Source organism: Chiloscyllium plagiosum, unplaced genomic scaffold (genome assembly GCF_037043375.1).
Source record: "Chiloscyllium plagiosum isolate Xiang-an unplaced genomic scaffold, Cpla_swu_hap1 HiC_scaffold_16, whole genome shotgun sequence".
Lineage (NCBI taxonomy): Eukaryota > Metazoa > Chordata > Chondrichthyes > Orectolobiformes > Hemiscylliidae > Chiloscyllium > Chiloscyllium plagiosum.
The window spans coordinates 75,867,576-75,890,075 of record NW_028270154.1 but is presented as its reverse complement, the minus strand read 5'-3'; the positions used below and the strand labels follow the sequence as shown (position 1 = coordinate 75,890,075).

The window sequence follows — 22,500 nt, the reverse complement described above, 5'->3', positions numbered from 1 at the left end:
AGACCCTCAACAGTTTATAATCTAGGCTAGACTGTCCAAGCAAAACAAATTGTGAAGGAGACACAAAATAAATACGGATATAAGACAGCGGGCGAAGATTTTGCAATCCAGTAGAACATGAGAAAATGTGAATTTGTTTTGACAGAAAGAATTAAAAAAGCAGAAAACATGATTTTGAGACAAATTACAGAAGGCAGATGTCACATGACACCAGGAGAAAGTGAGGTCTGCAGATGCTGGAGATCAGAGCTGAAAATGTGTTGCTGGAAAAGCGCAGCAGGTCAGGCAGCATCCAGGGAACAGGAGAATCGACGTTTCGGGCACAAGCCCTTCTTCAGGAATTCCTGAAGAAGGGCTTGTGCCCGAAACGTCGATTCTCCTGTTCCCTGGATGCTGCCTGACCTGCTGCGCTTTTCCAGCAACACATTTTCAGCTCACATGACACCAGGTTGTAGTCTAACAGGTTTATTTAAAAATACAAGCTTTCGGAGCGTTACTCCTTCATCAGGTAACTGGTGGGCAGAATACATAGGACACAGAATTTATAAATACAAGATCAAAGTGTCATACAGCTGATGCCATGTATTGAACAAACCTAGACTGCTGTTAACCTTTAATCACTTAGAATGGGAATGCAGGTTTCGAATGATTAATATGTGAATCCCAGGATTTACTGCCCCGAGATGACTTAAGGTTTTATCAGTTTATAAAAAAAGGTGTCACCTCAGTTCAGACAATGCATTAAAGGTGTGAGGTTAGAGTCTGTCTTATCCCAACCCGGAATCAGACTGTTGTTATTTCCAAAGTAGGAATTTAAGTGTCGCATTGACTGACTGCCTGCAGATTGTGTGCTTTTTGATCAAACTGGGATATATCGGCAAATACAAATCTGCAAATGTAAATTTACTCCATAGACACTATGAGTGTGTGCGTGTGAGGGAAAGAGGGAGAGGGAAAGAGGGAGAGGGAAAGAGAGTGTGTCTGTTTGTGTTGTGACTGTGTGTGTGTCTGTGTTTGTGTGTCTATGTGTGTGTGACTGTGTGAGTGAATGAGAGAGTGAGTGTGTGGGTGAGTGTGATGGAGTATTTGCCTATGAGAGGGTGTGTGTGTGAGAAAGAAGGTGTATATGAGCGAGGGTCTGTGTGTGGGTGTGTGTGTGCTTGCGTGTGAGAGTGTGTGTGTAAATGTGTGTTTGAGTGTGAGTATGTGTGTGAGAGAGTATATAGTTGAAACTTTATTGCTGGAACAGCACAGCAGGTCAGGCAGCATCCAGGGAACAGGAGATTCGACGTTTCGGGCACAGGCCCTTCTTCAGGAATCATAGTCCCACAACCCCGCACCGCCCGTTTCTACCTCCTGCCCAAAATCCACAAACCTGACTGCCCCGGACGACCCATCGTCTCAGCCTGCTCCTGCCCAACCGAACTCATCTCGGCATACCTCGACACGGTCCTGTCCGCATTAGTCCAAGAACTCCCCACCTACGTTCGTGACACCACCCACGCCCTCCACCTCCTCCAGGATTTCCGCTTCCCCGGTCCCCAACGCCTCATCTTCACCATGGACATCCAGTCCCTGTACACCTCCATCCCCCATCACGAAGGACTCAAAGCACTCCGCTTCTTCCTTTCCCGCCATACCACCCAGTACCCTTCCACCGACACCCTCCTTCGACTGACCGAACTGGTCCTCACCCTGAACAACTTTTCTTTCCAATCCTCCCACTTCCTCCAAACAAAAGGAGTAGCCATGGGCACCCGCATGGGCCCCAGCTATGCCTGCCTCTTCGTAGGGTATGTGGAACAATCCATTCCTGAAGAAGGGCCTGTGCCCGAAACGTCGAATCTCCTGTTCCCTGGATGCTGCCTGACCTGCTGTGCTGTTCCAGCAATAAAGTTTCAACTTTGATCTCCAGCATCTGCAGACCTCACTTTCTCCCCTGAGAGAGTATATAGTCTAGTGGGGTCACCCGCAGTGCGACATGAACCCAAGATCCTAATTGAGGCCATCTTTATGGATACCAAACTTGGGTATCATCCTCTGCTCGGCCACTCTGCGTTGTTGTGTATCCTGAAGTCTGCCTTGGAGGATGGTCACCCAAAGATCTGAGGCCGAATGTCCCTGACCGCTGAATCTTTCCCCAGCTGAGAGGGAACATCCCGCCTGGTGATTGTTGCAACTTCTGTTTTGGTGTAAACATCACAGTCAATAAAGTGTGGTGCTGGAAAAAGCATAGCAGGTCAGGCAGCATCGGAGGAGCAGGGAAGTTGACATTTCAGGCAGAAGCCCTTCATCAGGACTGGGATACACAGAGGCACACATCTGTTACTTTTTAAGCAGTAATAGGTAAAAAAAGAGAAGCCAATACCAAAAGAAAATTACACTGCTTTGCAGATGTTTCATTGGACTTTTAAAGAGCACAGAACTCCAAAGGAAAGTGGGAAAGAAACACCCATTCATGGATTGGCAATCCACTGACATTGTGACAAAGTTTCAGTCATTTGACCAAATAATACACCTTTGCTTTATGGATCAACAAATAACTCATGAGGAAAGGCAGACAGTCAGACTCGTTATTGCTCTGGGAAACAAAGGAATGAAAAGTATTAATTCCTTGGACATTTAGAATGATGACTGTGAAGATCCTGTGACAGAAACTATCAATGTTAAGAAGACCAGCCTAAAGTTTGAGTCATCTTCAGGATACACATGGTTGAGTTTGTGTCATACGGCAATAACTGGGTGAAATAATGGATCAATTCATAGACAATATCAATGAAAAGGCACAAACTTTTGATTTCATGAAAACATTTTTTTTATCAAAACCTTAAGTTATCTTGGGACTGTGACTTGAAAGAGGTTCTAGGATTTACACATTAATCACTTGAAACCTACTTCCCCATTCTAGGTGATTAAAGACTTTCAGCAATCGAGGTTGATTCAATACATTTTGATCTTTTGCTATAAATTCTGTGTCCTATGATCCTACTCCACGAGCCATCTGACGAAGGAGCAGTGCTCCGAAAGCTAGTGCTTCCAAATAAACCCGTTGGACTATATGCTGGTGTGGTGTGATATTTAACTTTAGCTGAAAGGTTTATGGAACTGGTTGTTGTCTCAACACCCATTAAATTCTTCAGAAAAACACTTCTGGACAGATCCAAAGGGTCGACCACTGATGAGCTGTTAGATGACAGGTTCAGGTTCAAAGCCGGAGATGTGTTGCTGGAAAAGCGCAGCAGGTCAGGCAGCATCCAGGGAACAGGAGAATCGACGTTTCGGGCATAAGCCCTTCTTCCTGAAGAAGGGCTTATGCCCGAAACGTCGATTCTCCAGTTCCCTGGATGCTGCCTGACCTGCTGCGCTTTTCCAGCAACACATCTCCGGCTCTGATCTCCAGCATCTGCAGACCTCACTTTCTCCTCAAAGGTTCAGGTTCAAAACTAGTGTCACAGGTCAGTAGCATTTTCAGATTTCTTGATTCTGGAATTACTATCACAAAAAGCAACTGAGTCATGGGTGAGATGTTAGGGTTCTCACACACTAAGGCACTCTCCAGTATTTTGTCATCTTGACATCCAAAACAAACTACACCATTTGGTCCATCAAACCTGCTCTACCATTCATTATAACCAGGACTGGCCCTCTACCCCAACACCATACTCCAGCTCTCTCCCCATATCCCGTGCTAGGATTAGCCTCAAGAAATCTACTGATTTCTTTCTGAAAAATATTGAGTGATCTGACTTCCATGACCTTCAGTGGGTCACAATTCCACAGGGCCACCACCTTCTGATTGAAGGAATTGCTCCTCATCTCAGTCTGAGGTATTGAGGGGTATTGAGTTTAAGAGTCGTGAGATCTTGTTGCAGCTCTATAAAACTTTGGTTAGACCGCACTTGGAATACTGCATCCAGTTCTGGTCGCCCTATTATAAGAAAGATGTGGATGCTTTGGAGAGGGTTCAGAGGAGGTTTACCAGGATGCTGCCTGGACTGGAGGGCTTATCTAATAAGGAGAGGTTGACTGAGCTCGAACTTTTTTCATTGGAGAAAAGGAGGAGAAGAGGGGACCTAATTGAGGTATACACGGTAATGAGAGGCATAGATAGAGTCGATAGCCAGAGACTATTTCCCAGGGCAGAAATGACTAACACGAGGGGTCATAGTTTTAAGCTGGTTGGAGGAAAGTATAGAGGGGACGTCAGAGGCGGGTTCTTTACACAGAGAGTTGTGAGAGCATGGAATGCGTTGCCAGCAGCAGTTGTGGAGGCAGGTCATTGGGGACATTTAAGAGACTCCTCGACATACATATAGTCACAGAAATTTGAGGGTGCATACATGAGGATCAGTGGTCGGCACAACATCGTGGGCTGAAAGGCCTGTTCTGTGCTGTACTGTTCTATGTTCTATGTTCTATGAAATGGTCCACCTCAGATCTTGAGAACGTGACCTCATCTAAAACTCCGAACCGGGGGAACATCACCCCTGCATCCAGGCTGTCCAACTCTGGCAGAATTTCACATGTTTCAAAGAGAGCCCCTCTCTGTCTTGCAAGTTCCAGAGAATGCAGGAGGCCCAGCTCATCTCTCCCCATATGACAGACTTTGCATCCCGGGAATGTTTCTGGTGAATCTTCGCTGCACTCCCTCTACGGCAAGCATATCTTTTGTTATTTAAGGAGATCAAAATGACACATAACAGGTACTGTCTCACTATGGCCCTGCATAGATGCATAGGAGAAAGTGAGGACTGCAGATGCAGGAGATCAGACTCGTGGGTGTGGTGCTGAAAAAGCACAGCAGGTCAGGCAGCATCCGAGGAGCAGGAGAATTGAAGTTTCAGGCATAAGCCCTTCATCAGGAATCATCAGGATTCCTGATGAATGGCTTATGCCTGAAACGTGTACGAGGACACTGAGGTCTCTTTATACATCAATGTTTTCCAATCTATCACAATTTAAATAACACTCTGTCTTTATGTTTTTCCTACCAAAGTGGAAAACCTTACATTTAGCCACATCCCACTGCATCTACCATGTATTTGCCCAGTCATTCAACTTGTTTAAATTGCTCTGAAACCTCTTTACTTTCTTGTCACCACTCACAATTCCTCCTAGCTTTGAGTCATCAGCAAACATGGAGATTTAATTGTCTCATCCAAATTTTTGACATACATTGCGAATAGCTGGGGCCAAGCAGTGACCACATCCCACTCTCTCCCCCCAACCATGGTATGCCCACTCATCATTGCCTTCCACTCAGAAAAAAACCTATTTATTCCCACTGTCTATTTCCAGTCTGTCAACTGATTCTGAATCCATGCCAACATTTACCCCTAATCGCATGTGCTTTAATTTTGCTCACTGACCTCATATATATATATATATATATATATATATAAAACCTTAGCAAAGCCTTCTTGAAATCCAAGTGCACCACAGCCACTGGGATCTCCCTTATCAATTCTGTGAGTTAGATCCTCAAAAAGCTCTATCAGGAAGTCATGTGGACATTGTTTAATCCAGTTGATATTTTCTATGTATCCTGTAGATGCATCCTTTGTATAGCCTCTTGTATTTTCCTTACTCTTAGAGTTAGGGTAAAAGGTCTTTAATCTGACTTTTCACTCTCCTGCCTTTATTAAACAGTGGAGTTACATTTGCCATCTCACAAATCTGTTGGGACTGTCCCAGAGTCTACAGTATTTTGCATGACAACCAGCCCATGAACTATCGTCATGACCATTTTCTTTAATACACGAGAATGTGGATCCAATGCTGTCCTTAATTTATTTTATTAGCCATGGTTGGGCCACTGCCATTTTTTCTACCAGAATGAAATATATAGCTGTTGCAATGTATTCATTCCTTAAATATTAGCCATTGCTAATCCATCTTTTAATGAAGTTATCAAATCTATTACAGCCAACTCAAGTTTCACATATTTGTTGTTTCGTTAGTTCAGATTTAGAGCTGTGGGTTCAGATTGGACCACTCACTTTCTACTCCAACATGTTATAGTCACTCTCTCCTAATGGTATTTGCATAAGATTAGTAATTATAAATAAAAGGTCATTAGCTAACCCCTTCTCATTACTGTGAAGTTAAAAATCACACAACACCAGGTTATAGTCCAACAGGCTTAATTGGAAGCACACTAGCTTTCAGAGTGCTGCTCTTTAATCAGGTGGTTGTGTAGAATAAGATTGTAAGACACAGAATTTATAGCAAAAGTTTACAGTGTTTATAGCAAAAGTTGCTATAAATTCTGTGTCCTACAATCGTATACTCCACAACCACCTGAAGGAGCAGTTCTCCGAAAGCTAGTGCTTCCAAATAAACCTGTTGGACTATAACCTGGTGTGGTGTCCAACACCGGCATCTCCAAATCAGTTTTATTTAGAAGTACTGGCTTTTGGAAAGCTGCTGCTTCATCGGGTAGCTGTGGAACAGGATCACCTTAAGTTCTGGGATTTACATATTAATGAACCTAAACCTGCAACCCATTCTAAGAGATGAAAGACTTAACAGCAACCTAGGTTTGTTCTACATTAGATCCCAGCATCTGCAGTTTTTATTTGTCTCTTAACTTTGTTTTAAGCTGTTGCCTCTAACCAGTGATTGGGAGACAGAATAATTAGCATGCCAACTGTCCTGTGTCTTCAGTAAAAAAACGAAACAGATTTGGAAATTAAAAGGATCAGAATGATTTGGAAGAAGCAAAGAGACACCTCATGAATTCTGTGGACTGGTGCCATTGGAAAAGAATTCCCCTAATGTTACTTTCACCCATAATATCTATGTTCATTTGTTTGTCTGTGTCTGTGTGTATCTTTAGAGGTTTCATTAAGGAAAAGTTTAAATTAGAACTGTTATAGATGAATAATTCCTATTTGTTTACCTGTAGTTAAACTTATAAGAAATAGTAATTTCTTTTTACACACAGAAACCTGAGATCATCAAAGAGGAAAATTTGGGATGTTTGCGTCATTAATTTAATTAAACTTTTAAAAATTACATTTTTAACTTTGAGATGACCCAGGAGAAAGAGGGCTTGAATATCTGTGCTCTTTCCGAAGTGGGTTGTGACACTGCACAATACCATATCCAAATTATGCAAGGTTACAGGGATAGGTTAGAGAGGGGGGTCTGGCTGGGATGCTCTTCAGAGAGCCGGTGTGGACTCGATGGGCTGAATGGCCTGCTTCCACGTTGTTGGGATTCTATGATTCTATGAATTTATTGGTCTAAAAATGTCTTGTAGCCATTTCAAGAATTCATCCCGCACAGTATTGTTACAAATGTGTACTGCCCAGTAATATAGATCTGGAGATTAAAATCACCCATGATTACTGTGGCATCCTTGTGGTATGCATCGCTGATATTCTCTTTGATGACATTTTGCATATGACAAGATGTACATTTCCCCAGTTTCACAGCCTGGGATATTCTGAACTGCTACCACTGTTGGGTCAGTCATTTTGAAGTGTTTTGATGTGGGTCCCCAAAAGCCATTCCATCTCCTCACCTCCGGTACCATCCCTCTCCTTGGCAACTGTCCGATTCCAAAACACATGGTGTCACGCCTGAGTCAAATTCACAAGATATCACCAGAAAATCTGCCTCAGGTACTGACTGAGGGATAGATATTAACCAGGGCCCACAGGAGAATCCCTCTGCTGAGGATCACATAACATGGAATCCCTCACATCCGCCCTCATCTAAAAGGATGCCTGAGACTGCAGTCTGGATTTTGTCAGGTTCTTGGTCTGGGACATGAATCCGTGATTAGCTGGATCTGCAGTAGCCAGTCTGAATACTCCCTGAACCAAAACTGACAGTTAGCTGACCAGCTGTCGGGGTAGGGAGAATGAAAGCAGTGAATGACACTCGCTGGAAATTCGGTTTCGGCCCTGCTCAGTTCCAGCCAGTGCGTGTTTTTTGAATTAGTCACATTGTAGATGAACTATGAGCCAGAAGAGGCTTGGCTGTTCCGAGATGCAGGGGGAGAATTGAACAAGCTTCTACCTCAAGTTCTGGTAAAGCTTTCACAATTAATCAAAGGAAGCCTAATCAAGAAGCCAAGTGAAGAAAATTCCAAGAGAGGGCTTCTAAAGAGGCTTTAATGCACATTAAATAGCCATTTTGTTGGCTGATGCATTCCAAGTATAAAAATCTAGCAGTCGAAACTGAAGCCAATCGCTGATAAGATGCACTGCATTATATTGAACAACTGATAGCTAATTTAACATTAACTCTGTTTTCTCTCCACAGATGCTGCCAGACTTGCTGAGATTCTCCCGCAATTTCAGCTTTTGTTTTGGATTTCCAGGTTTTTTTTTGTTTTTCGGTGACATGGATTTGGTCCATGTATAGTCCAACACTAAAAGGTGACAGGAAAGGGGCATAGAGACTCCCTTTGTTCTTTAAGGGGCATAGAGGCAACCCAGGTAATTATAGACCAGTGTGCCTTACTTCAGTTGTGGGTAAAGTGTTGGAAAGGGTTATAAGAGATAGGATTTATAATCATCTAGAAAAGAATAAATTGATTAGGGATAGTTAACATGGTTTTGTGAAGGGTAGGCCATGCCTCACAAACCTTATTGAGTTCTTTGAGAAGGTGACCAAACAGGTGGATGAGGGCAAAGCAGTTGGTGTGGTGTATATGGATATCAGTAAGGCATTTGATAAGGTTCCCCACGGTAGGCTACTGCACAAAATACGGAGACATGGGATTGAGGACAATTTAGACGTTTGGATCAGTAATTGGCTAGCTGAAAGGTGGTGGTTGATGGGAAATGTTCATCCTGGAGTTCAGTTACTCGTGGTGTACCACAAGGATCTGTTTGGGTCCACTGCTGATCGTCATTTTTATAAATGACCTGGATGAGGGCGCAGAAGGATGGGTTAGTAAATTTGCGGACGACACTAAGGTTAGTACAGTTGTGAATAGTGCTGGAGGATGTTGCAGGTTACAGGGGGACATAGATAAGCTGCAGAGCTGGGCTGAGAGATAGCAAATAGAGTTGAATGCAGAAAAGGGTGAGGTAATTCACTTTGGAAGGAACAACAGGAATGCAGAGTACTGGGTGAATGGTAAGATTCTTGGCAGTGCAGATTAACAAAGAGGGTGGCACGGTGGCTTAGTGGTTAGCACTGCTGCCTCACAGCGCCAGAGACCCAAGTTCCATTCCAGCCTCGGGTGACTGTCTGTGTGGAGTTTGCACATTCTGCCCATGTCTGCATGGGTTTCCTCCGGGTGCTCCAGTTTCCTCCCACAATCCAAAGATGTGTAGTTTAGGTGAATTGGTCATGCTAAATTGCCCATAGTGTTATGTGCATTAGTCAGGGGTAAATATAGGATAGGGGAATGGGTTTGGGTGGGTTACTGTTCAGAGGGTCAGTGTGGACTTGTTGAGCCAAAGGGCCTGTTTCCATATTGTAGGGAATCTAATATAGATCTCAGTGCCCATGTACATAGATCCCTCAAAGTTGCCACCCAGGGTGATAGGGCTGTTAAGAAGGCATACTGTATGTTAGCTTTTATTAGTAGAGGGATCGAGTTTCAGAACCATGAGGTCATGCTGCAGCTGTACAAAACTCTGGTGCGGCTGCACTTGGAGTATTGCGTGCAGTTATAGTCACCGCATTATAGGAAGGATGTGGAAGCTTTGGAAAGGGTTCAGAGGAGATTTACTAGGATGTTGCCTGGTATGGAGGGAAGGTCTTACGAGGAAAGTTGAGGGGCTTGAGGCAGTTTTCGTTTGAGAGAAGAAGGTTGAGAGGTGACATATTTGAAACATGTAAGATTATCAGAGGGTTAGATCGGGTGGATAGTGAGAGCCTTTTTCCTCGGATGGTGATGGCTAGCACGAGGGAACATAGGTTTAAACTGAGGGGTGATAGATATGGGACAGACGTCAGAGGTAGTTTCTTTACTCAGAGATTAATAGGGGTGTGGAACACCTGCCTCCAACAATCGTAGACACACCAACTTTAAGGGCATTTAAATGGTCATTGGATAAATATACGGACGAGAATGGAATAGTGTAGGCTTCGGATTGGGTTCATAGGTCGGCACAACATCGTGGGCCAAAGGGCGAGGACTGCGCTGTAATGTTCTATGTTCTCGGTGTTCTATGAAACTCCATGATGGGATCTGATGGAGTAAGTGTGCAGAAGATAACATTTGTGAGGGACATTAAATTAGTGACAGGAAGGATAAGGGCAAAATGTGGCATCTAAAATATCAAGACAGTTGTGATTTTCCTGATGCCTTTCTCCTGAAAGTTTCCTATCCCTGATCATAACCACTTCCTCGACACCGCAATCTCTCTCCACCTCAGTCCCAACAGCCTGAGAGGCCTCTGCATCATTCTCAAGAGGACGAACTGGTCCGTACCCACCACCTACATCAGCCTTCATCCTCCTCCCCGCCCACTTCCTCCTCCTCCTCCCCGCCCACTTCCACCTCCTCCTCCCCCGCCCACTTCCTCCTCCTCCTCCCCGCCCACTTCCTCCTCCTCCTCCCCACCCACTTCCTCCTCCTCCGCCCCGCCCACTTCCACCTCCTCCCCGCCCACTTCCACCTCCTCCTCCCCGCCCACTTCCTCCTCCTCCTCCCCACCCACTTCCTCCTCCTCCGCCCCGCCCACTTCCACCTCCTCCCCGCCCACTTCCACCTCCTCCTCCCCGCCCACTTCCTCATCCTCCTCCCCGCCCACTTCCTCCTCCTCCTCCCCGCCCACTTCCTCCTCCTACTCCCCCGCCCACTTCCACCTCCTCCTCCCCGCCCACTTCCACCTCCTCCTCCCCGCCCACTTCCTCCTCCTCCTCCCCGCCCACTTCCTCCACCTCCTCCCCGCCCACTTCCTCCTCCTCCTCCCCGCCCACTTCCTCCACCTCCACGCCCACTTCCTCCTCCTCCTCCCCGCCCACTTCCTCCTCCTCCTCCCCACCCACTTCCTCCTCCTCCTCCCCGCCCACTTCCTCCTCCTCCTCCCCGCCCACTTCCTCCACCTCCACGCCCACTTCCTCCTCCTCCTCCCCCGCCCACTTCCACCTCCTCCTACCCGCCCACTTCCTCCTCCTCCTCCCCGCCCACTTCCTCCTCCTCCTCCCCGCCCACTTCCTCCTCCTCCTCCCCGCCCACTTCCTCCTCCTCCTCCCCACCCACTTCCACCTCCTCCTCCCCGCCCACTTCCTCCTCCTCCTCCCCGCCCACTTCCTCCTCCTCCTCCCCGCCCACTTCCTCCACCTCCACGCCCACTTCCTCCTCCTCCTCCCCACCCACTTCCTCCTCCTCCTCCCCGCCCACTTCCTCCTCCTCCTCCCCCGCCCACTTCCACCTCCTCCTCCCCGCCCACTTCCTCCTCCTCCTCCACGCCCACTTCCTCCTCCTCCTCCCCACCCACTTCCTCCTCCACCTCCACGCCCACTTCCTCCTCCTCCTCCCCCGCCCACTTCCACCTACTCCTCCCCGCCCACTTCCTCCTCCTCCTCCCCGCCCACTTCCTCCTCCTCCTCCCCGCCCACTTCCTCCTCCTCCTCCCCGCCCACTTCCTCCTCCTCCTCCCCGCCCACTTCCTCCTCCTCATCCCCGCCCACTTCCTCCTCCTCCTCCCCGCCCACTTCCTCCTCCTCCTCCCCGCCCACTTCCACCTCCTCCCCGCCCACTTCCTCCTCCTCCTCCCCGCCCACTTCCACCTCCTCCCCGCCCACTTCCTCCTCCTCCTCCCCGCCCACTTCCTCCTCCTCCTCCCCGCCCACTTCCTCCTCCTCCTCCCCGCCCACTTCCTCCTCCTCCTCCCCGCCCACTTCCTCCTCCTCCTCCCCGCCCACTTCCTCCTCCTCCTCCCCGCCCACTTCCTCCTCCTCCTCCCCGCCCACTTCCTCCTCCTCCTCCCCGCCCACTTCCTCCTCCTCCTCCCCGCCCACTTCCACCTCCTCCCCGCCCACTTCCTCCTCCTCCTCCCCGCCCACTTCCTCCTCCTCCTCCCCGCCCACTTCCTCCTCCTCATCCCCGCCCACTACCTCCTCCTCCTCCCCGCCCACTTCCACCTCCTCCCCGCCCACTTCCTCCTCCTCCTCCCCGCCCACTTCCTCCTCCTCCTCCCCGCCCACTTCCTCCTCCTCCTCCCCGCCCACTTCCTCCTCCTCCTCCCCGTCCACTTCCACCTCCTCCCCGCCCACTTCCTCCTCCTCCTCCCCGCCCACTTCCTCCTCCTCCTCCCCGCCCACTTCCTCCTCCTCCTCCCCGCCCACTTCCTCCTCCTCCTCCCCGCCCACTTCCTCCTCCTCCTCCCCGCCCACTTCCACCTCCTCCCCGCCCACTTCCTCCTCCTCCTCCCCGCCCACTTCCTCCTCCTCCTCCCCGCCCACTTCCTCCTCCTCCTCCCCGCCCACTTCCTCCTCCTCCTCCCCGCCCACTTCCTCCTCCTCCACCCCACCCACTTCCTCCTCCTCCTCCCCGCCCACTTCCTCCTCCTCCCCGCCCACTTCCTCCTCCTCCTCCCCGCCCACTTCCTCCTCCTCCTCCCCGCCCACTTCCTCCTCCTCCTCCCCGCCCACTTCCACCTCCTCCCCGCCCACTTCCTCCACCTCCTCCCCGCCCACTTCCTCCTCCTCCACCCCACCCACTTCCTCCTCCTCCTCCCCGCCCACTTCCTCCTCCTCCTCCCCGCCCACTTCCTCCTCCTCCTCCCCGCCCACTTCCTCCTCCTCCTCCCCGCCCACTTCCTCATCCTCCTCCCCGCCCACTTCCACCTCCTCCTCCCCGCCCACTTCCTCCTCCTCCCCCGCCCACTTCCTCCTCCTCCTCCCCGCCCACTTCCTCCTCCTCCCCGCCCACTTCCTCCTCCTCCTCCCCGCCCACTTCCTCCTCCTCCTCCCCGCCCACTTCCTCCTCCTCCTCCCCGCCCACTTCCTCCTCCTCCTCCCCGCCCACTTCCTCCTCCTCCTCCCCGCCCACTTCCTCCTCCTCCTCCCCGCCCACTTCCACCTCCTCCCCGCCCACTTCCTCCTCCTCCTCCCCGCCCACTTCCTCCTCCTCCTCCCCGCCCACTTCCTCCTCCTCCTCCCCGCCCACTTCCTCCTCCTCCCCCGCCCACTTCCTCCTCCTCCTCCCCCGCCCACTTCCTCCTCCTCCCCGCCCACTTCCTCCTCCTCCTCCCCGCCCACTTCCTCCTCCTCCTCCCCGCCCACTTCCTCCTCCTCCTCCCCGCCCACTTCCACCTCCTCCCCGCCCACTTCCTCCACCTCCTCCCCGCCCACTTCCTCCTCCTCCACCCCGCCCACTTCCTCCTCCTCCTCCCCGCCCACTTCCTCCTCCTCCTCCCCGCCCACTTCCTCCTCCTCCTCCCCGCCCACTTCCTCCTCCACCTCCCCGCCCACTTCCTCCTCCTCCTCCCCGCCCACTTCCTCCTCCTCCTCCCCACCCACTTCCTCCTCCTCCTCCCCGCCCACTTCCTCCTCCTCCTCCCCGCCCACTTCCACCTCCTCCCCGCCCACTTCCTCCTCCTCCTCCCCGCCCACTTCCACCTCCTCCTCCCCGCCCACTTCCTCCTCCTCCTCCTCCCCGCCCACTTCCACCTCCTCCCCGCCCACTTCCTCCTCCTCCTCCCCGCCCACTTCCTCCTCCTCCTCCTCCCCGCCCACTTCCACCTCCTCCCCGCCCACTTCCTCCACCTCCTCCCCGCCCACTTCCTCCTCCTCCACCCCACCCACTTCCTCCTCCTCCTCCCCGCCCACTTCCTCCTCCTCCTCCCCGCCCACTTCCTCCTCCTCCTCCCCGCCCACTTCCTCCTCCTCCCCCGCCCACTTCCTCCTCCTCCTCCCCGCCCACTTCCTCCTCCTCCCCCGCCCACTTCCTCCTCCTCCTCCCCGCCCACTTCCTCCTCCTCCTCCCCGCCCACTTCCTCCTCCTCCTCCCCGCCCACTTCCACCTCCTCCTCCTCCCCGCCCACTTCCTCCTCCTCCTCCCCCGCCCACTTCCTCCTCCTCCTCCCCGCCCACTTCCACCTCCTCCTCCCCGCCCACTTCCTCCTCCTCCTCCTCCCCGCCCACTTCCACCTCCTCCCCGCCCACTTCCTCCACCTCCTCCCCGCCCACTTCCTCCTCCTCCACCCCACCCACTTCCTCCTCCTCCTCCCCGCCCACTTCCTCCTCCTCCTCCCCGCCCACTTCCTCCTCCTCCTCCCCGCCCACTTCCTCCTCCTCCCCCGCCCACTTCCTCCTCCTCCTCCCCGCCCACTTCCTCCTCCTCCCCCGCCCACTTCCTCCTCCTCCTCCCCGCCCACTTCCTCCTCCTCCTCCCCGCCCACTTCCACCTCCTCCTCCTCCCCGCCCACTTCCTCCTCCTCCTCCCCCGCCCACTTCCTCCTCCTCCTCCCCGCCCACTTCCACCTCCTCCCCGCCCACTTCCTCCTCCTCCTCCCCGCCCACTTCCACCTCCTCCCCGCCCACTTCCACCTCCTCCCCGCCCACTTCCACCTCCTCCTCCTCCCCGCCCACTTCCTCCTCCTCCTCCCCGCCCACTTCCACCTCCTCCCCGCCCACTTCCTCCTCCTCCTCCCCGCCCACTTCCACCTCCTCCCCGCCCACTTCGACCTCCTCCCCGCCCACTTCCTCCTCCTCCTCCTCCCCGCCCACTTCCACCTCCTCCCCGCCCACTTCCTCCTCCTCCTCCCCGCCCACTTCCACCTCCTCCTCCCCGCCCACTTCCTCCTCCTCCTCCCCGCCCACTTCCTCCACCTCCTCCCCGCCCACATCCTCCTCCTCCTCCCCGCCCACTTCCTCCTCCTCCTCCCCGCCCACTTCCTCCTCCTCCTCCCGCCCACTTCCTCCACCTCCTCCCCGCCCACATCCTCCTCCTCCTCCCCGCCCACTTCCTCCTCCTCCTCCCCGCCCACTTCCTCCTCCTCCTCCCCGCCCACTTCCTCCTCCTCCTCCCCGCCCACTTCCTCCTCCTCCTCCCGCCCACTTCCTCCTCCTCCTCCCCGCCCACTTCCTCCTCCTCCTCCCCGCCCACTTCCTCCTCCTCCTCCCCGCCCACTTCCTCCTCCTCCTCCCCGCCCACTTCCTCCTCCTCCTCCCGCCCACTTCCTCCTCCTCCTCCCCGCCCACTTCCTCCTCCTCCTCCCCGCCCACTTCCTCCTCCTCCTCCCCGCCCACTTCCTCCTCCTCTCCACCCACTTCCTCCTCCTCCTCCCCGCCCACATCCTCCTCCTCCTCCCCGCCCACTTCCTCCTCCTCCTCCCCGCCCACTTCCACCTCCTCCTCCCCGCCCACTTCCACCTCCTCCCCGCCCACATCCTCCTCCTCCTCCCCGCCCACTTCCTCCTCCTCCTGCCCGCCCACTTCCTCCTCCTCCTCCCGCCCACTTCCTCCACCTCCTCCCCGCCCACTTCCTCCTCCTCCTCCCCGCCCACTTCCTCCTCCTCCTCCCCGCCCACTTCCACCTCCTCCTCCCCGCCCACTTCCTCCTCCTCCTCCCCGCCCACTTCCTCCTCCTCCTCCCCGCCCACTTCCTCCTCCTCCTCCCCGCCCACTTCCTCCACCTCCTCCCCGCCCACTTCCTCCTCCTCCTCCCCGCCCACTTCCTCCTCCTCCTCCCGCCCACTTCCTCCTCCTCCTCCCCGCCCACTTCCACCTCCTCCTCCCCGCCCACTTCCACCTCCTCCTCCCCGCCCACTTCCACCTCCTCCCCGCCCACTTCCTCCTCCTCCTCCCCGCCCACTTCCTCCTCCTCCTCCCCGCCCACTTCCTCCTCCTCCTCCCCGCCCACTTCCTCCTCCTCCTCCCCGCCCACTTCCACCTCCTCCTCCCCGCCCACTTCCTCCTCCTCCTGCCCGCCCACTTCCTCCTCCTCCTCCCGCCCACTTCCTCCTCCTCCTCCCCGCCCACTTCCTCCTCCTCCTCCCCGCCCACTTCCTCCTCCTCCTCCCCGCCCACTTCCACCTCCTCCTCCTCCCCGCCCACTTCCTCCTCCTCCTCCCGCCCACTTCCTCCTCCTCCTCCCCGCCCACTTCCACCTCCTCCTCCCCGCCCACTTCCACCTCCTCCTCCTCCCCGCCCACTTCCTCCTCCTCCTCCCGCCCACTTCCTCCTCCTCCTCCCCGCCCACTTCCACCTCCTCCTCCCCGCCCACTTCCACCTCCTCCTCCTCCCGCCCACTTCCTCCTCCTCCTACCCGCCCACTTCCTCCTCCTCCTCCCCGCCCACTTCCTCCTCCTCCTCCCCGCCCACTTCCTCCTCCTCCTCCCCGCCCACTTCCTCCACCTCCTCCCCGCCCACTTCCTCCTCCTCCTGCCCGCCCACTTCCTCCTCCTCCTCCCGCCCACTTCCTCCTCCTCCTCCCCGCCCACTTCCACCTCCTCCTCCCCGCCCACTTCCACCTCCTCCTCCCCGCCCACTTCCTCCTCCTCCTCCCCGCCCACTTCCTCCTCCTCCTCCCCGCCCACTTCCTCCTCCTCCTCCCCGCCCACTTCCTCCTCCTCCTCCCCGCCCACTTCCACCTCCTCCTCCCCGCCCACTTCCTCCTCCTCCTGCCCGCCCACTTCCTCCTCCTCCTCCCGCCCACTTCCACCTCTTCCTCCCCGCCCACTTCCTCCTCCTCCTCCCCGCCCACTTCCTCCTCCTCCTCCCCGCCCACTTCCTCCTCCTCCTCCCCGCCCACTTCCTCCTCCTCCTCCCCGCCCACTTCCTCCTCCTCCTCCCCCGCCCACTTCCTCCTCCTCCTCCCCGCCCACTTCCTCCTCCTCCTCCCCGCCCACTTCCTCCTCCTCCTCCCCGCCCACTTCCTCCTCCTCCTCCCCGCCCACTTCCACCTCCTCCTCCCCGCCCACTTCCTCCTCCTCCTCCCCGCCCACTTCCTCCTCCTCCTCCCCGCCCACTTCCACCTCCTCCTCCCCGCCCACTTCCTCCTCCTCCTCCTCCCCGCCCACTTCCTCCTCCTCCTCCCCGCCCACTTCCTCCTCCTCCTCCTCCCCGCCCACTTCCTCCTCCTCCTCCCCGCCCACTTCCTCCTCCTCCTCCCCGCCCACTTCCACCTCCTCCTCCCCGCCCACTTCCTCCTCCTCCTCCTCCCCGCCCACTTCCACCTCCACCTCCCCGCCCACTTCCTCCTCCTCCTCCCCGCCCACTTCCTCCTCCTCCTCCCCGCCCACTTCCTCCTCCTCCTCCCCGCCCACTTCCACCTCCTCCCCGCCCACTTCGACCTCCTCCCCGCCCACTTCCTCCTCCTCCTCCTCCCCGCCCACTTCCACCTCCTCCCCGCCCACTTCCTCCTCCTCCTCCCCGCCCACTTCCACCTCCTCCTCCCCGCCCACTTCCTCCTCCTCCTCCCCGCCCACTTCCTCCACCTCCTCCCCGCCCACATCCTCCTCCTCCTCCCCGCCCACTTCCTCCTCCTCCTCCCCGCCCACTTCCTCCTCCTCCTCCCGCCCACTTCCTCCACCTCCTCCCCGCCCACATCCTCCTCCTCCTCCCCGCCCACTTCCTCCTCCTCCTCCCCGCCCACTTCCTCCTCCTCCTCCCCGCCCACTTCCTCCTCCTCCTCCCCGCCCACTTCCTCCTCCTCCTCCCGCCCACTTCCTCCTCCTCCTCCCCGCCCACTTCCTCCTCCTCCTCCCCGCCCACTTCCTCCTCCTCCTCCCCGCCCACTTCCTCCTCCTCCTCCCCGCCCACTTCCTCCTCCTCCTCCCGCCCACTTCCTCCTCCTCCTCCCCGCCCACTTCCTCCTCCTCCTCCCCGCCCACTTCCTCCTCCTCCTCCCCGCCCACTTCCTCCTCCTCTCCACCCACTTCCTCCTCCTCCTCCCCGCCCACATCCTCCTCCTCCTCCCCGCCCACTTCCTCCTCCTCCTCCCCGCCCACTTCCACCTCCTCCTCCCCGCCCACTTCCACCTCCTCCCCGCCCACATCCTCCTCCTCCTCCCCGCCCACTTCCTCCTCCTCCTGCCCGCCCACTTCCTCCTCCTCCTCCCGCCCACTTCCTCCACCTCCTCCCCGCCCACTTCCTCCTCCTCCTCCCCGCCCACTTCCTCCTCCTCCTCCCCGCCCACTTCCACCTCCTCCTCCCCGCCCACTTCCTCCTCCTCCTCCCCGCCCACTTCCTCCTCCTCCTCCCCGCCCACTTCCTCCTCCTCCTCCCCGCCCACTTCCTCCACCTCCTCCCCGCCCACTTCCTCCTCCTCCTCCCCGCCCACTTCCTCCTCCTCCTCCCGCCCACTTCCTCCTCCTCCTCCCCGCCCACTTCCACCTCCTCCTCCCCGCCCACTTCCACCTCCTCCCCGCCCACTTCCTCCTCCTCCTCCCCGCCCACTTCCTCCTCCTCCTCCCCGCCCACTTCCTCCTCCTCCTCCCCGCCCACTTCCTCCTCCTCCTCCCCGCCCACTTCCACCTCCTCCTCCCCGCCCACTTCCTCCTCCTCCTGCCCGCCCACTTCCTCCTCCTCCTCCCGCCCACTTCCTCCTCCTCCTCCCCGCCCACTTCCTCCTCCTCCTCCCCGCCCACTTCCTCCTCCTCCTCCCCGCCCACTTCCACCTCCTCCTCCTCCCCGCCCACTTCCTCCTCCTCCACCCGCCCACTTCCTCCTCCTCCTCCCCGCCCACTTCCACCTCCTCCTCCCCGCCCACTTCCACCTCCTCCTCCTCCCCGCCCACTTCCTCCTCCTCCTCCCGCCCACTTCCTCCTCCTCCTCCCCGCCCACTTCCACCTCCTCCTCCCCGCCCACTTCCACCTCCTCCTCCTCCCGCCCACTTCCTCCTCCTCCTACCCGCCCACTTCCTCCTCCTCCTCCCCGCCCACTTCCTCCTCCTCCTCCCCGCCCACTTCCTCCTCCTCCTCCCCGCCCACTTCCTCCACCTCCTCCCCGCCCACTTCCTCCTCCTCCTGCCCGCCCACTTCCTCCTCCTCCTCCCGCCCACTTCCTCCTCCTCCTCCCCGCCCACTTCCACCTCCTCCTCCCCGCCCACTTCCACCTCCTCCTCCCCGCCCACTTCCTCCTCCTCCTCCCCGCCCACTTCCTCCTCCTCCTCCCCGCCCACTTCCTCCTCCTCCTCCCCGCCCACTTCCTCCTCCTCCTCCCCGCCCACTTCCACCTCCTCCTCCCCGCCCACTTCCTCCTCCTCCTGCCCGCCCACTTCCTCCTCCTCCTCCCGCCCACTTCCACCTCTTCCTCCCCGCCCACTTCCTCCTCCTCCTCCCCGCCCACTTCCTCCTCCTCCTCCCCGCCCACTTCCTCCTCCTCCTCCCCGCCCACTTCCTCCTCCTCCTCCCCGCCCACTTCCTCCTCCTCCTCCCCCGCCCACTTCCTCCTCCTCCTCCCCGCCCACTTCCTCCTCCTCCTCCCCGCCCACTTCCTCCTCCTCCTCCCCGCCCACTTCCTCCTCCTCCTCCCCGCCCACTTCCACCTCCTCCTCCCCGCCCACTTCCTCCTCCTCCTCCCCGCCCACTTCCTCCTCCTCCTCCCCGCCCACTTCCACCTCCTCCTCCCCGCCCACTTCCTCCTCCTCCTCCTCCCCGCCCACTTCCTCCTCCTCCTCCCCGCCCACTTCCTCCTCCTCCTCCTCCCCGCCCACTTCCTCCTCCTCCTCCCCGCCCACTTCCTCCTCCTCCTCCCCGCCCACTTCCACCTCCTCCTCCCCGCCCACTTCCTCCTCCTCCTCCTCCCCGCCCACTTCCACCTCCACCTCCCCGCCCACTTCCTCCTCCTCCTCCCCGCCCACTTCCTCCTCCTCCTCCCCCGCCCACTTCCTCCTCCTCCTCCCCGCCCACTTCCTCCTCCTCCTCCCCGCCCACTTCCACCTCCTCCTCCCCGCCCACTTCCTCCTCCTCCTCCCCGCCCACTTCCTCCTCCTCCTCCCCGCCCACTTCCTCCTCCTCCTCCCCGCCCACTTCCTCCTCCTCCTCCCCCGCCCACTTCCTCCTCCTCCTCCCCCGCCCACTTCCTCCTCCTCCTCCCCGCCCACTTCCTCCTCCTCCTCCCCGCCCACTTCCACCTCCTCCTCCCCGCCCACTTCCTCCTCCTCCTCCCCGCCCACTTCCTCCTCCTCCTCCCCGCCCACTTCCTCCTCCTCCTCCCCGCCCACTTCCTCCTCCTCCTCCCCGCCCACTTCCTCCTCCTCCTCCCCGCCCACTTCCTCCTCCTCCTCCCCGCCCACTTCCTCCTCCTCCTCCCCGCCCACTTCCTCCTCCTCCTCCCCGCCCACTTCCTCCTCCTCCTCCCCGCCCACTTCCTCCTCCTCCTCCCCGCCCACTTCCTCCTCCTCCTCCCCGCCCACTTCCTCCTCCTCCTCCCCGCCCACTTCCTCCTCCTCCTCCCCGCCCACTTCCTCCTCCTCCTCCCCGCCCACTTCCTCCTCCTCCTCCCCGCCCACTTCCACCTCCTCCTCCCCGCCCACTTCCTCCTCCTCCTCCCCGCCCACTTCCTCCTCCTCCTCCCCGCCCACTTCCACCTCCTCCTCCCCGCCCACTTCCTCCTCCTCCTCCCCGCCCACTTCCACCTCCTCCCCGCCCACTTCCACCACCTCCTCCCCGGCCACTTCCTCCTCCTCCTCCCCGCCCACTTCCTCCTCCTCCTCCCCGCCCACTTCCTCCTCCTCCTCCCCGCCCACTTCCACCTCCTCCTCCCCGCCCACTTCCTCCTCCTCCTCCCCCGCCCACTTCCTCCTCCTCTTCCCCGCCCACTTCCTCCTCCTCCTCCCCGCCCACTTCCACCTCCTCCCCGCCCACTTCCTCCTCCTCCTCCCCGCCCACTTCCTCCTCCTCCTCCCCCGCCCACTTCCTCCTCCTCCTCCCCGCCCACTTCCTCCTCCTCCTCCCCGCCCACTTCCTCCTCCTCCTCCCCGCCCACTTCCTCCTCCTCCTCCCCGCCCACTTCCTCCACCTCCTCCCCGCCCACTTCCTCCTCCTCCTCCCCGCCCACTTCCTCCTCCTCCTCCCCGCCCACTTCCTCCACCTCCTCCCCGCCCACTTCCTCCTCCTCCTCCCCGCCCACTTCCACCTCCTCCCCGCCCACTTCCTCCTCCTCCTCCCCGCCCACTTCCTCCTCCTCCTCCCCGCCCACTTCCTCCTCCTCCTCCCCGCCCACTTCCTCCTCCTCCTCCCCGCCCACTTCCTCCTCCTCCTCCCCGCCCACTTCCTCCTCCTCCTCCCCGCCCACTTCCTCCTCCTCCTCCCCGCCCACTTCCTCCACCTCCTCCCCGCCCACTTCCTCCTCCTCCTCCCCGCCCACTTCCTCCACCTCCTCCCCGCCCACTTCCTCCTCCTCCTCCCCGCCCACTTCCTCCACCTCCTCCCCGCCCACTTCCTCCTCCTCCTCCCCGCCCACTTCCTCCTCCTCCTGCCCGCCCACTTCCTCCTCCTCCTCCCTCTCCTCCCGCCCACTTCCTCCTCCTCCTGCCCGCCCACTTCCTCCTCCTCCTCCCCGCCCACTTCCTCCTCCTCCTCCCCGCCCACTTCCTCCTCCTCCTCCCCGCCCACTTCCTCCTCCTCCTCCCCGCCCACTTCCTCCTCCTCCTCCCCGCCCACTTCTCTCCTCCTCCTCCCCGCCCACTTCCTCCTCCTCCTCCTCCCCGCCCACTTCCACCTCCTCCTCCCCGCCCACTTCCTCCTCCTCCTCCCCGCCCACTTCCTCCTCCTCCTGCCCGCCCACTTCCTCCTCCTCCTCCCCGCCCACTTCCTCCTCCCTCCTCCCGCCCACTTCCTCCTCCTCCTCCCCGCCCACTTCCTCCTCCTCCTCCCCGCCCACTTCCTCCTCCTCCTCCCCGCCCACTTCCTCCTCCTCCTCCCCGCCCACTTCCACCTCCTCCCCGCCCACTTCCACCTCCTCCCCGCCCACTTCCTCCTCCTCCTCCCCGCCCACTTCCACCTCCTCCCCGCCCACTTCCTCCTCCTCCTCCCCGCCCACTTCCTCCTCCTCCTCCCCGCCCACTTCCTCCTCCTCCTCCCCGCCCACTTCCTCCTCCTCCTCCCCGCCCACTTCCACCTCCTCCCCGCCCACTTCCACCTCCTCCCCGCCCACTTCCTCCTCCTCCTCCCCGCCCACTTCCTCCTCCTCCTCCCCGCCCACTTCCACCTCCTCCTCCCCGCCCACTTCCTCCTCCTCCTCCCCGCCCACTTCCTCCTCCTCCTCCCCGCCCACTTCCTCCTCCTCCTCCCCGCCCACTCCACCTCCTCCCCGCCCACTTCCACCTCCTCCCCGCCCACTTCCTCCTCCTCCTCCCCGCCCACTTCCTCCTCCTCCTCCCCGCCCACTTCCTCCTCCTCCTCCCTGCCCACTTCCTCCTCCTCCTCCCCGCCCACTTCCTCCTCCTCCTCCCCGCCCCACTTCCTCCCTCCTCCTCCCCGCCCACTTCCTCCTCCTCCTCCCCGCCCACTTCCTCCTCCTCCTCCCCGCCCACTTCCTCCTCCTCCTCCCCGCCCACTTCCACCTCCTCCCCGCCCACTTCCACCTCCTCCCCGCCCACTTCCACCTCCTCCCCGCCCACTTCCACCTCCT

The 22,500-nt window shown here is 58.2% G+C and overlaps 1 long non-coding RNA gene across 1 annotated transcript in view; it reads left to right on the top strand.

Annotated features, from left to right (window-relative positions):
- LOC122556941 (uncharacterized) overlaps positions 1-22,500 on the top strand; it is a 59,701-nt gene that overhangs the window by 842 nt on the left and 36,359 nt on the right. Inside the window, exon 2 of the long non-coding RNA XR_015759680.1 lies at positions 8,275-8,450. This is a non-coding gene — a long non-coding RNA (uncharacterized LOC122556941). The remainder of the gene's footprint in view (positions 1-8,274; positions 8,451-22,500) is intronic.